Here is a 12,406-nt window from a genome sequence, read left to right on the forward strand (position 1 = left end):
GTGACTTCAATATGATTTCCTTTCTGAGTAGTAGAAGTGTACAGATTGAGATTTTCACTCTGCAGCGGAGTGTGCGCTGATATGAAACTTCCTGGCAGATTACAACTGTGTGCCGGACCGAGACTCGAACTCGGGTCCTTTGCCTTTCGCGGGCAAGTGCTCTACCAACTGAGCTACCCAAGCACGACTCACGCCCCGTCCTCACAGCTTTAATTCCGCCAGTAGTTATGCAAGGTTCGCAGGAGAGCTTCTGTAAAATTTGGAAGGTAGGAGTCGAGGTACTGGCGGAAGTAAAGCTGTGAGGACGGGGCGTGAGTCGTGCTTGGGTAGCTCAGTTGGTAGAGCATTTGCCCGCGAAAGGCAAAGGTCCCGAGTTCGAGTCTCGGTCCGGCACACAGTTGTAATCTGCCAGTAAAAGTGTATTTTCTGTTCGTCTCTTTGCGTATTTATTTCAGTTATCTTCTGAGCTGTACTGCAGCAGTTCTTTCTACGTATGGTCCAAGTTAAATCGAACTATTACTTGGCAGTGACAAATCATAGGAAAGTTACTTCCACCCTTAAGGTTTACACATCAGTGTAGATAATTACGGTTCGTTTTAGCAGACACCACTTGAATGTGGCGTAACAGATGAAGCGTGCAAGCATCGGGAAAGAAATAATAATTCATCTTGTAAGGTGGTCAAAGCATTTTGGTTTTTCTATGTTATCAATGTGCACCTCAGAGAGAGAGAGAGAGAGAGAGAGGGGGAGAGAGAGAGAGAGAGAGAGAGAGAGAGAGAGAGAGAGAGAGAGAGAGAGGGGGGGGGGGTAAAGTTACGCTACTGTTAAACAATCTTTGGTCTTGATGTGTCACAGTCTTTGCCTCTCCGCAATTTTATACATTCTTAGTTGAAGTGTGGCAGGCGATGGACGTATTGAGCAATGCTGACTTGACATGTGATTGTATCTGATGCACGAAGAAAGATTGATTGTAAAGAACAAGGATGAATAAGATGTATATTTTAGAAAGCAAAAAGAAAATAAATTTTGTATAATGTTATTTTTTGTGGAGAACTAGTTTGAGGTAAGACTGCAGCATTGCACACCAAATTTTTAGAAATGAGTTTTGAGAACCAGTAATATTTGTTCAGCCCTTCCGGTTAGCCGTGCGGTCTAACGCATGGCTTTACGAATTGGGAAGGAGCGCCTGGTCCCCGGCACTAATCCGTCCGGCGGTATTGTGTCGAGGTCCGGTGAACCGGCCAGTCTGTGGATGGTTTTTATGCGGTTTTCCATCTGCTTCGGCGAATGCCGGCTGGTTCCCCTTACTCCGCCTCAGCTACACTATGTCGGCGATTGCTGCGCAAACAACGTCTCCACGTAGGCGTACACCATCATTACTCTACCACTCAAACATAGGGTGTTACACTCGTCTGGTGTGAGACGTTCCCTGGTGGTGGTAGGGGGGGGAGGAGGGGGGGGGGAAGGGTTCCACCGGGGACGGAACCTCGCAATAATCACTATAACCCTGAAAGACTGGTTCGGTGTTCGGCGGTGGAGGGATGAAGTGGACTGAGGTAGTCGTCGTGGGATTGTGGACCACTGTGACTGCGGTGGGGAAGGAGCCTCTCCATCGTTTCTAGGCCCCACTTAACATACAATACAATACAATCTTTGTTCACTTGCTCAGAGCTGAGAGAAAGACCACCCCATTTCCTTTAGTCATGCATTAACATATTAATTGTTTGAGCTGTTTGATTATTATAGAAATTCTCTGTTAACATTGTACCCTTTTTAAATCATTGTGCACTTTGTTACGCACCTATGTTACGTGTGTGAAGATCCCGCGAAGTTTTGCTCCGTCTTTTTTTAATATATACTTCATTCTAAAATCGTTGTCTTCTAATATTTCCTAGGAATAGTTACTCTCCCTACCCCACTGTTCGTCATTATGCATTACCACATGTGGTATGCAACAGTTGGAGATTTTACTTAGAAACAGAAATCTAGCTTAGCCGCTACCTGCTTCTTGTTTGCGGTTGTGCTTTCGAAAAATTTCCAAAAACTTTGTCAAGATGCGAAGTAAGTGGAAATTTTGATTGGGGTCGGATAATTGTTTTACTGCAGTTGCGCATTTAATGTAAGACAAGTTGCATTCAGATCAGTTGCAGTTCAGTTCAAATTCGGTTCTGTTTAGTCAAAGGTTACAGCTTGATAACAGTCTGTGCGGACATAGTTTTGGTAATACATTTATAGAGTGGGAGGTAAGGTTGGACTATATTGCATACAGAAGCAAATATGGTGGGAAGGTTACAATCCGGAGTCGGAAAATGTTGCATTCATCGGTATGTTGGGGATCTTCGAACAAAGCAAAGCTGTAGTGATGTCCGATGCTAGTAAAAGGCCGGATAGGGGTACGAATTATTTCACTCCTAGCTTCGAGCCAAGTTATCCGTAGACGAAAGACGAGTTCGTCGGAAGTAAACTATTGACAGTCCAGATCATATCCATATCGAAGTACGAGAAAGTCGACAAGACAATACAACTACGGCGTGCCGCTGAAAGTTTCATAAGCGCATGCAAAATGATTGCATTCAGTAGCTCTCTCGGCTTTATTTGGGTCGCCTGGCGAGGTATCTGCCCAGCTCGGTTAACTGCGCGCACGACCTCTGCTGTCATTGGCCTTAACGTACAGTGTGTCGTACTCGGTTTAAATTGTCTACGACCTCTATTTCCATATCAATGCCCAGCGGATATCGAAACGCAGCTCGGCGGGGATACAAAACAACGCACTACGTGAACCCATAAAGCCCTATAGCTTAACAGTTCTGAGTTAAGACCTGAGTATAATAACGTCTGCAGTGAGAAAATACTGCCGCAGACTTGCCGTTACAAACATTTGGGATTTTCTCGTTTCGTTCTAAATTTGTCTTTTGTTTCATTGCGTCAGCGAAACACTATCGCATGGACATGGATCATGTTATTTCCTTTCGTGAGAAGTAATTAAATATGCCACATGATAATAATACACTACTGGCCATTAAAACTGCTACACCAAGAATAAATGCAGATGATAAACGACTATTCATAGCACAAATATATTATACTACAACTGACATGTGATTACATTTTCATGCAATTTGGGTGCATAGATCCTGAGAAATCAGAACCCAGAACAACCACCTCTGGCCGTAAAAAACGGCCTTGAGTCAAACAAAGCTTTGATGACGTGTACAGGTACAGCTGCCCATGCAGCTTCAACACGATACCACAGTTCATCTAGAGTAGTGAGTGGCGTATGGTGACGAGCCAGTTGCTCGGCCGCCATTGACCAGACATTTTCAATTGGTGAGAGATCTGGAGAATGTGCTGGCCAGGGCAGCAGTCGAACGTTTTCTGTGTACAGAAAGGCCAGTGCAGGACCTGCGACATGCCGTCGTGCATTATTCTGCTGAAATTTAGGGTTTCGTAGGGATCAAGTGAAGGGTAGAGCCACGGGACGTAACACATCTGAAATGTAACGTCCACTGTTCAAAGTGCCGTCAATGCAAAAAAGAGGTGACCGAGACGTATAACCAATGGCACCCCATACCATCACGCTTCCAATGTGCGTTCACCGCGATGTCACCAAACACGGATGCGACCATCATGATGCTGTAAACAGAACCTGGATTCATCCGAAAAAAATACCTTTTGCCTTCGTGCACCCAGGTTCGTCGTTGAGTACACCATCGCAGGCGCTCCTGTCTGTGATGCAGCATCAAGCGTAACCGCAGCCATAGTCTCCGAGCTGATAGTCCATGCTGCTGCCAACGTCGTCGAACTGTTTGTGCAGATGGTTGTTGTCTTGCAAACGTCCCCATCTGTTGACTCAGGGATCGAGACGTGGCTGTACGATCCGTTACAGCCATGCGGATGCCTGTCATCCTGACTGCTAGTGATACGAGGCCGTTGGGATCCAGTACGGCGTTCCGTATTACCCTCCTGAACCCACCGATTCCATATTCGTCCAACAGTCATTGGATCGCGACCAACGCGAGCATCAATGTAGCGATACGGTAAACCACAATCGCGATGGGCTACAATCCGACCTTTATCAAAGTCGGAAACGTGATGGTACGCATTTCTCCTCCTTACACGAGGCATCACAACAACGTTTCACCAGGCAACACCGGTCAACTGCTGTTTGTGTATGAGATATCGGGTGGAAACTTTCCACATGCCAGCACGTTGTAGGTGTCGCCACCGGCGCCAATAAAAAAAAATGGTTCAAATGGCTCTGAGCACTATGGGACTTAACAACTATGGTCATCAGTCCCCTAGAACTTAGAACTACTTAAACCTAACTAACCTAAAGACATCACACACATCCATGCCCGAGGCAGGATTCGAACCTGCGACCGTAGCAGTCGCGCGGCTCCGGACTGAGCGCCTAGAACCGCTAGACCACCGCGGCCGGCCCGGCGCCAATCTTGTGAGAATGCTCTGAAAAGCTAATCATTTGCATATCACAGCATCTTCTTCCTGTCTGTTAAATTTCGCGTCTGTAGCACGTCATCTTCGTGTTGTATCAATTTTAATGGCCAGTAGTGTAGTATCAATAGCAATAATAATATTAAATTGATTTAATAATGTCGTCATGACAACTAGGTATAACACGATCCCGTATGATCAACATGTACATATCGACCAGCTAGCAAGTCTGACATCTTTGTACATCAGCCAAGTGAAAGGCCGTGGCTTTTAATCTGTCTCAGGTCCACCTCGTAAAAAAATCTGTGATAAGGTGGTCCCCAATAAATTGAGATAGAAGAGGCGATCAAATATTTTCAGTTCGAAGGCTGTACAGTCCAGAATCGGTATGGCAAGCAGTGAAAATCGCTGCAATCATCCCACGACGCTTCTGGCTGAAGATACCCGTTTGGCGATACACAGTGAAGTAGTGCACTAGTGCCTGTTGCACATCCTTGTTCCACAGGAATAGACGACCCGTCAAGACCTTTTCTAAGGGACTGAAGGTGTGATAGTCGCATGGGAGGAAATCAGGACTACAGGGCTGGTATCTCCCACATGAGTTGACGTAACTTCTGGTTTACGACATCTGCGATATGGGAACGTGCGTTATCTTGAAGTAGTGGCACACCTTTGCTCACCATTCCATAACACTGGTTTTCGACTGATATGCTGCCCCATCCACATTCTTCATTCTCTGATGGATGTCTATCGGTGTTCGACCTTCGGCAGCTTAGAAAATAGTATCAGCACGTTGGTCTTGTTTAGATGCATTTGGTAAGAATGTCGCCATAGTTCATGTTTCCGCATTTAGCAAACTCACGTCGGAAAGACACAAATGTTATACTAATCTCCTTCCTATTTGTTGGTAGTTATACATCCGCGTCGGAGTCGACCGAAGCAGCATACACGCTGGAGGAGCGCTCTCAAACGGGAACATTTTGATAGCCCCTTTTATAAAGATCTAAGTATCGATGTTAGCCGAAAGTGAGATGTTAACAATGATGTCATCTGTGTCACCATATGGCCCTAGTATCGACAGCAGATAACATGGTGAATACTCTGCGCCCAAAATCCATTACGAAATAAAGACAGTGATGTGCTAGGTACAATACTACTCGGGAGAGCCTATATCTTGCGTATAGTACTGTAAAATCTTTTGAGTGACCGGCCTGCGCCTCAGGAAGCTAGAAGGAACATGGAATAGAACTTTCTCTACCCACTATGTGATGTAATGAAGTGAAATACTCATCAGAGAACGTGTCAATATGCATCACCAGTGTGACAGCGCAATGACAGCTAGCGGCTACGTGTTGGTTTGCTTATCTACACGGGATGAGCTGGCGTGCGCCGGGTGGCGTGAGGCTTACCAACAGGTATATGTTCTTGTAGAAGATGAAGATTGACTGTGATTGGCTGGTGTTGGGAAAAACCTAGCCGTTCAGAACCAAGTGGGCTGTCCAGACTTGAAGAAATAGCGTCTCTCAGGCTGTAAAATTGGCGTGTGGCATTTTATATTGTTCCTGTTAGTTGTGATATTCACGAAGGAAGAAAGGCATTCTGATGGTTCTCGATCTTCCATCATAATCGAGTCCATCAACGTGAGGAGGCAAATATGAGGTAGCGAAGGAGGTGGAAACGTTGGTTCTACTATGCCAAGACTGCTTTGTAGCTACAACAGTGTAACTCAATTAATTAGCAGGAGTTCAAAATAAGAAAGTATTTATTACTTAACTTTGCTGTAGTTCATGATCAGTTGGTTGACAATTATAAAAGACACGACTAGACTAAGCATCTGTAGAATGACATAATTTACAAGTCACAAGTCTTGCAGCGATGAATTAATCTCTCGTAATGTTGAATGTCGAATCCGGTGAATTTGAAGACTAACTTGGAACGGAGCTACAAAGACTTGATGGCAGCAATGACTGAGCTGCAGACGATGACTAACATTGACGCTGGCTGACCACTGAACGCGGCTACGAACTGTAGACTGGCACAACTGCACTACTCTCCTGCTGCACATGAAGTGGCCTAGCGGCGCCTCGCGGCGAACCTAAGTACTGCGACTGGCTGTGTACTGTTTGGCTAGCACAGCCGTTCTTCTGTTCCTTTTATCCAGAGAATCGCATCCAGCGGATCGATCACTCAGGCGGCGGTGTGGTCGTATGACTGACGACACCACACAATCAGTAGGCAAACACAGAAAATTGAATGTAAAGTTTGGACGGAATGACTCCTAATCAGACCTCTCTACTATGAACAGCGGATCTAGAACTATAGCTAATCGAAAAACGTATTGCATCACCATACTCTGAAACTAAGTAACTTTGCTAATAAAATGGAGATGACAGTCAGCAACATGCCAACACATACATCTCGGCGAGAGTTTCCTGTATTCACTTAAATTCTTCACGTGTTTGCTTAGCTGGCAGGAGGCCGTAACAATTACCCTCTTTGATTACTTTTGAGATGCCACGTATTTAAATCTATTACTCACAGTAATATGCACTGCTATCAGGACATACCTATCGGAGTAAATAAAAGTATCTAAGCTTTTATCCAAATCAAGATTAAAAGTTTGACGATGCTAGATAGGTTTTATTAATATGGTCAATTATGTGAGAACCAGAAGTGCTACGTCGATTCGACGCCCATAATTGGTAAGAGGAGATTTTTCCATAGAGAAGACGCCCTATTTACTGCATCAGCGTAAAAGACAGACGTATTTTGACCGAATACCGGTAGTTTATGCAGATGCTACAAATCACGTTAATCATTGGATATCTAAGAGAGGTATACAAGGTGTTCCAAAGCCTTTGCATGAAACGTGAGGAATCCAGTGAAGAGGAACATGTTCGCTCTCTCTTTCCGGTGACGTTAGATGTCTGTTTGTTATACGTTATGCCCTGGAGAGGTGGCAAGGCGAAGACACACTATGGCGTGCTTATGCAATGTGTGTTACCTGTAATCAGGTAGTAAATTGGTAGTGTGATTTTGAATGTGAATACATAAGAAAGATTATGTCTATGCGGAAAAAGATATTTTAGAAGCAAATCACGATCTTTAACTTTTACCGGTCCATTCCAGGTGACTTTATTACAGGCTGTAAGGTTTCTAGCTTACTTTTGGAATTGAATAAATGTGATGTGAGTTAATTTTTTAATTGGATGTGCTATAATTCATATTTTTACACTGGATACTTTCCAAACGGATGTCTTTAATAGCCGATGTGTTAAGCCACAGATGTTATGAGTACAAGCAATGCGATCTTTGGTTGTCAGTAGCACTGTCGTTGCCAGTGTAGCATTCATTGAGAAGTTGGAAGAGTTGGTTGTTAGACACGGTATTGAGTAGTCTGGAAATAACTATCAGAACACAGAAATGCAAAAGCAGAGGGTGTTGCTTTTTGCGCATATGATTTTGTAAAGGCTGATTTGAGAAGTGTGAAGATATTCAGGTAATATTGTCGCTGCATTGGTTACTCGCACGTAATGTACCTTGAGCTTGAGAAAGGCTTAGCACGTTTATTTCTTTATTAATTTCGGTCAGTTACTTTGGCTGTCACATACAGGGTGACAAATATTGAACTACATGAAAAAAGGTAAATTATTTACAAACCACGGCGTGCACACAATTTATTCGACAAGTAACCCTCACTACAGATATTCGGATCTATATTCTGACATGTTCGATATACCTGCCATCATTGGCGATGATGTGGAACAGGCGAATAGAGAAATTATGCATGACCCGCTGAAGTGTCGGAACAGCGATGCTGTCGATGACCCCCTGAGTGGCAGTTTTCACCTCAGCAATGGTGTTGGGGTTATTGCTGGACGCCTTGTATTTAATATAGCCCCACAAAAAGGAGTCGCATGTATTCAGATCTGGCCAATCGAGGCCCATATCAGTGGCCTCTGGATACCCCAGAGTCAGAATACGGTCCCCAAAGCTCTCATTCAGGACATCAAACACTCCCCTCCTTCGATGGGGTCGAGCTCCATCTTGCTTAAATCACATCTTGACGAAATCAGGGTCACCTGGTGGATAATGTGGATGAAATCATCTACCAAAACCTTCACGTACCTTTCCGTAGTCCCCGTGCCATCAAGGAATATCACACCATCTATTCCGTGAGTGGACATTGCACACCTCACAGTCACCCGTTGAGGATGGTGAGACTTCTCGATTGCGAAACACAGATTCTCAATCCCCAAATGAGCCAATTTATTGACGACACCATCCCAATGAAAGTTGGTTTCGCCTCAAACCAAACCATATTCACATCATTATAATTCCCATCATGCCATTTCATTAACTAATTTCATAGTAGTAATTTTTTATAACAATTGATTTTTTTGTGAAGGTTTTTGTAATTGTTAAGGAATGTGGATCATAATACAGATTTGAATGCTAGTCTCTTTTGAATCATTCAGTAATTTTAATTTCTTCCACCGTCTCGTTGCGAAATTTTGTCTTATAATTGTGTGTCGTCTTATTGCTCTAAGCGGAGCACATTCAAACATTCAAAGTAAAGCACGATGTACTAAGCATAGCTGTTTTTTATTGTACTGCACTTGGCAAGGTTTGCTGCAGCGCTTTATTTTAATATTCAACACCAGTGCCGAATCTCCGTCGCCCTAAGTAAAGTCACAGAAGTTTGGTAGGATCAGCTTAACGTTGTAGTCAGAACACAATTAAATCATTCACAGTTATACATTTATTACAAAATTATCATAGGGTTCAGTTTAGGTTAAGTTCAGTTTTTATCAGACATTCTTACTCTTACAGTGCGGTATTACGTCTTCGCGTGTCCATCAGGTTCAGTTTAGATTAAGTTCAGTTCTTTGTCAGATATTCTTACTCTTATGGTGCAGTATTAAGTGTTCGCGTCTGTGCCATTTAGAGTTCGGAATTTTATTTGGTCAGCTTTGGTACGTAAACTCGCAGGGCAATCGTTACAGAAGTTTTTGGGTAGTTATTCTTTGAAATTTCGGTTTGTAATTTTATGTACAAAAAGTTTCTGTGTGTTGGAATTGCAAGATACTTACTGTAACGTCACGCATTGTTGCACTGTTCACTACACTACACAGTACAGAATTTCTCTGGACAGATTTTTTAGAGTACAATTTTAAGTTTCCTAAATTATTTTTGTTGGAAGTTAATTGCAATACAGTTCCACAGTTTCCGATGTATTTGGTGACACTGTTTATCAGATGGTGTTTACTTAAGAACACAACTTGCATTGTTCTGGTTCACCTTACAACACAGGCGCATAAGAAAATTTAACGCTAACACCAAACGTATATACTGGGTGACAATTACTGAATTATATGAAGTAAAATTGTCATAACTTCTGAACGGTTTTCGTTAGGACGTTTAAACTGAACGGTTGTCCGTTGGGCATGATGGGAATTAGAATTTAAGAACAGGTCGCCTGGTGGATAATGTAGATGAAATCAATTTACATCAAGAAAAACAAACAACAACAATAACAACACAAAGCTGTTACAAGGCAACACACTTCGTAAAGGCACGCTGCAGTGTACAGTGGTACAACGTACTCCCTCTCAGAGGCGTAATCCATAATAAGCAAACGCCTAGTGCCGCCGGAGGCATCACCGAACATTTTGCCTCTGTCAAAAGTTGTAGTGTTTGACGCGATCTATCTCACGCAGACGTTTGAAGCAAAGATCTTGAATAGTTTGCTCATAAATTAAGCGTGTATGTAATGGTACAATTATTTTATAAATATTACTTGTTAGTCAAAAGATCTGAACTTTTTGAGTCTGGTGAGTCAGCACACAGCCGGATGGAGACCCATAGTAGGATAAAACGTATAAATTGCCAAACAAAGGTGGAGGGAGGGAGGGGGGAGGGCTTTGTGGGAACTATCAGTGTCGGTTTGGGCGTTGATAAAGTATTTGTTGTGAGATGTCCTAAACTCAGGAGTTGAACTTTCGGAGGAACTTTGGCGCGTGATGAGGAATTCGCAATACTTTAACTTCAGTGAGAACAGCTTTAGGAGCGATGCTATTTGAGCTGGTTATGTCCACATGAGAGATGAAAATCGGTAAATTCCTCCATGCAGATGTGCGCTGAAGTGTTAAGATAAGTGTACTCGTAAGAACATATGTTTAAGGAAACGTGTATATCCTACGTCATTTTCTGCTTGATGCCATATTATCAAAGTACAGTGCACTCCTGATGTGCCTGGAACGCCATCCGGTGATGGGTTCATAAATCTGCCTTATTGCAATATGTTGTAGATATTAGCTATTAGAGTGTTTACATAGAATGATTCAGTATAAACTTTAATTATACATTCTGCTTTGATTATTTCTTTCTTCTTGGTATGTACTGTATTTTTTTGTTTTCTGATAGCTTGTGATGTGCGATTTCTCTGTTTTAGGAAGCCTAAAAAAGTATGTTTTGGTCTCCTTTTTAGCCGGCCGAAGTGGCCGTGCGGTTAAAGGCGCTGCAGTCTGGAACCGCAAGACCGCTACGGTCGCAGTTTCGAATCCTGCCTCGGGCATGGATGTCCTTAGGTTAGTTAGGTTTAACTAGTTCTAAGTTCTAGGGGACTAATGACCTCAGAAGTTGAGTCCCATAGTGCTCAGAGCCATTTTGGTCTCCTTTTTATGTCCTAATCTGATTTTGGCAGCTTGCAGGAACAACTAATTTGCAGTGTATGTGGAAAAATAACAGGCGATCCAAAGAGATCATTTTTATATAATACCAATAAGTAGCCCGGTAAATATGTGGGCAACAGGTATGGAAAATTAAGGAAAACCATTATGGAACCTAGTGATTGATTATTAAGTCCTTCGCCGTAAAGTCTCAAAGTGTGTGGAGAGTACGACAGACAGATCACAGCCTCTGCTGTAGAGGAAGTTGTGCCAGTGTAAGACGTCGTTACATGGTTGTGGACCTCACCATCCTCGCCATGACCCTAGCCCAGGACGCCCTAATAGCGGTCGGGGCACCTCCCGCCGGCTCAAAGTATTCACGTTTTTCACCTTTTATTGCCGTAATACCCGCGGTACAGCTCCATTCCGCTCGGCAGGAGAGAGCCTATAATACGCTATTGATTAAAAACGGCACCATCGCTTATTTTATATCCACATTATCGGTCGCTGCTCCTTGGAGATCACGAGACCTGGTGTGCAGCCTTCTCGCGGCAGTCACACAGATACCGATATTCGTAAAGGGAAGATTTCCGTGAAGGTGTCGAGTACAATCAGTATTAAGGCTTTCCGGCCTCTTATTTACCACTCAAGTTCCATTGGTCCCTGTCACTTGTACTACTAGCACTTGATGTATATTCAGTAAACACCAGGAAATACACCGCAACCAAAATTAAAGGATTACTTTTTCGAAACCCCATAATTGTCTACCATTGCAACGCAGAAGTTTCAGTTTTGGCTCAAAGGAGCTTACAAAATTCCTCTGTAAACGTGCAGAGGATGGCACCCTGCTACGTGGCCCTCAAGTTCTGCGAGGTTTCAAACAGCTAGGTGTTGCCGCATGTGGAGAAAAGGCCACACCTTAGAAATTTTTGAGAGTTTTAAGGTTGGTCAATGATGTTATATTGGAACCAAATTTCACCACAATTCTGCCCAACGCCAAGGTGAATTGTCAAAAGGGGGGAAAGTCGTCACATTCCCTCTTACTCACATTTCACCCCTTTTCTGACACCTTTGCGATGGACGTCACGGTTCTGGCGCTGCAGTCCGGAACCGCGGGACTGCTACGGTCGCAGGTTCGAATCCTGCCTCGGGCATGGGTGTGTGTGATGTCCTTAGGTTAGTTAGGTTTAAGTAGTTCTAAGTTCTAGGGGACTTATGACCTAAGATGTTGAGTCCCATAGTGCTCAGAGCCATTTGAACCATTTTTGATGGACGTCAGAACC

At 43.5% G+C, this 12,406-nt stretch overlaps 1 non-coding gene across 1 annotated transcript; it reads left to right on the forward strand.

Moving 5' to 3' along the window:
* Positions 1 to 319: 319 nt before the first annotated feature.
* Trnas-cga (transfer RNA serine (anticodon CGA)) lies at positions 320 to 394 on the forward strand. Its single transcript has one exon. It is a non-coding gene; the product is annotated as a tRNA-Ser (tRNA).
* Positions 395 to 12,406: the final 12,012 nt, after the last annotated feature.

The sequence above is a fragment of the Schistocerca cancellata genome, chromosome 3 (genome assembly GCF_023864275.1).
Source record: "Schistocerca cancellata isolate TAMUIC-IGC-003103 chromosome 3, iqSchCanc2.1, whole genome shotgun sequence".
NCBI lineage: Eukaryota > Metazoa > Arthropoda > Insecta > Orthoptera > Acrididae > Schistocerca > Schistocerca cancellata.